Source organism: Anarrhichthys ocellatus, unplaced genomic scaffold, assembly GCF_004355925.1.
Source record: "Anarrhichthys ocellatus isolate YVR2014 unplaced genomic scaffold, GSC_Weel_1.0 scaffold100, whole genome shotgun sequence".
Lineage (NCBI taxonomy): Eukaryota > Metazoa > Chordata > Actinopteri > Perciformes > Anarhichadidae > Anarrhichthys > Anarrhichthys ocellatus.
The window spans coordinates 847,457-850,605 of NW_022280130.1; positions in this window are offsets into that span (position 1 = coordinate 847,457).

Here is a 3,149-nt window from a genome sequence, read left to right on the forward strand (position 1 = left end):
TACAAACAGTGGTTCCTAACACTAGCTCCAGATCCTTGACCGGATTAAGGATCTGGAGCCGGGGTTAGGAACCAGTTTGTATATTAAATGTTTGCCAAGTAAGTTCCCAAACTTAGATCACTTACAAGTAATTAGTGGATGAAAAATTATTCAGATCCTTCACCACAGTAAAAGTACTAATACCATACTGATGAAACAATCCACGACGAGTAAAAGTCCTGCATTCAAAACCTTAGTCAAGTATGTTATAATCAGCAAGGTGTACTTAAAGTACCAAAAGTATAAGTACCCGTGCAGTAAATGACCCCACGCCCCTAGGGTTCATTCTGTACACACGACATCATTGCACTTCTGTCCATCCTGGGAGAGGGATCCCTCCTCTGTTGCTTTCCCACAGGTTTCTTCCTCTTTTCTCCCCGTTAAAGGGGTTTTTGGGGGGAGTTTTTCCTGTTTCGATGCGAGGGTTCTGGGACAGAGGATGTCGTATGTGTACAGATTGTAAAACCCTCTGAGGCAAATTTAAAAAACAAACAAAAAATTAAAAAAATAAATAAAAATAAAATAAAAATTTAATTGAATGTGTGTTTGGACCCAAGCCCTATTTTTAGGCCTCTGCTTGAAAATTGCATACCCATACTCAAGAGAGTTCCCAGCTCTAACTAAGGTCTATTTTAATAATTTTGATGCTAGAATACTGGTAACACCTGTGAGATGTGTTGAATTGTGTAAATATTGTGTATATGTTACTGGTTAATAACTGATACACTTATGGCACAGCTCAAATTGAAAAATTTCTAGGTTCGCCTGAAAAAAAGCACTTGTATTGAACATTTTTTTTTTAAATAATGCAGCTACAAGCCTAAAAATATGCCACAGACATAGAACGACACGTTTTACATGTCCCCACAACATATTTTACTTCGATTGAGTGAAGCAGGCCAGCATAAATGGTCATAAAAATCCAAAGTTTGATTTTCGGAACCAGCTGTTGCATTGCTGTATACTCATTTTATATACTATATAACTAAATATTAACTATATATTCACTTTTCTTACCACTAAGAGTGTTCAATAATCCTAATAAATCAGTTTGACACCATTTTGAATAATTTTGAGCAGTTATGATGTGTCATATCTGTCATTCATAACAATAAATGGCTCATAATGTGTGTCTATGTGACTTTGGTAAGGCCGATTTACTCGTATGAGAGCTTTTTAGATGCGGGATAGTCCAACGGGAGCCATGCGGGGGTGTTTGATCGTATCAGGGTCTGTTTAGTGACTAAAAATCGCAAAATGGATTGCTCCACCTCACAGAATAGTCTGCCATTTTGTGATTCATTCCGCGAGCGCATTGATCTCACTCACAGACATGCAGCACAACATGGCGGGCAGAGCTGTGCCGAAATAGGCTGGAATAAATCCGTTTTACATCGCCAAAACCGCCAAAACCGTTTTTACCCAATTTTTTTTGGCTGATGTTGGCATGTATACCCATAACTTTTGAACGGTTTGAAAGAGAGTAATTTCGACGCCGCTGTGCGTTTCCGGGTGGAATCGTGCCCCTCCTGCATGTGTTCATCCGCCATGTGCGGTCCCTGCTCCGTGATGAAAGAGCCATAGAGAGAGCATAGGTCGTCGATTTTTGGCCAAAATTGTGGCAAATCTTCTAGATATCTTCCAGATATGATATTAGTTCATGTATAATTGTATTTGCAGTGTTTACAATGGCTGGTATGATGATGTTGCTCGGACGTTTCCCGTTAATTCGATATTTAATATGTCTGGAGCAATAATCATATTTCTTTATGAAAAATGCTTTCTACGACACGCTGAATGCTACACACTCTAAAACAGCCCCCCGTGGGGGGCTCTCGGGTCCTATGGGTTATTAATTATGTCATGCTTGTAAATCGTTGTAAATTCTAAGTTGTACTACGGTCATGTTTAGTATTTTAATGTGTAAAAATACATCTTGATGTATAAGTTCAGGGACAATCACTGATGAGTTCTCATTTGCACCCAACAGCCTGAACATATACAGTAAGTTGGCTCAACTGATTTGACATGTTGGCCCAAATATAGTGTCTATAGTATGTTGGTCATCTAAAGAGAATAATTCAATTAAAAACACCTGAACATTACTTTCTGCAACATTTTGCTGGTTTAGTATGAGTGTAAAGTGGCTTGAGAACTTAAGGCAAGAAGGTTAATTTAATGTCACAGCACCTTTCAAACACAGCTGCAATTCAAGGTTTTATGGCAAGGAAATGCATTAGAAAGGTTAATATATCCAGCATCCAGCAGCAGAAGTGAGCAGAGGGCTGTAAAGACCCGCTGACGACATCATCAACTGTCTGAAGAGACCCGAAGCCCCGCCCACGCTGCCGCACAGACAGCCAACGCTTGTATGGTATTAATTATCGTTAATATTATTTATTTATTCAGATGCATCGATACCGAAACATATTTCTGATATCAGTCCAAAACTGACTCAAATAGCTGAATCAGCTATCGGTGACGACATGCAGATCCGGTATTGGATACCAATATTTAAATAACAATTCAGTACATTTTTATCTATGTATTTATTTGTCTAATTTTGTTTTTCAAAGTTAGGAAAGCAATGTTTAAGTCAAGCCTGATTTTGCCTTAGACATGAAATAACGATCATAGGAACTTCCACACAGTGAGGCATACAGTTAATTAATAACACCGGTATCAGATCGGTACTCGGTATCGGCCGATACACAAAACCCAGGTTTCATTATCGGTATAGGGACGGAAAAAGTCAGATCCTTGTATCTGTATTTATTCATTTGCATATTTCATGTATTTATTTATTACTGTGTTTATTTATACATTTATGTGTTCACATACGTACATTTAAAAACATAGGTGTCATATACTGTGTATATATACTGTATATATACACATCCATCCATCCATCCATTTTCCACCGCTTATCCGGGGTCAGGTCGCGGTGGCAACAGGCCAAGCAGGCCGACCCAGACTTCCCTCTCACCGGCAACATGTTCCAGCTCATTCTGGGGGATCCCGAGGCATTCCCAGGCCAGCTGGGAAATGTAATCCCTCCAGCGTGTTCTGGGTCTTCCCTGGGGTCTCTTCCCAGTTGGACGTGCCTGGAA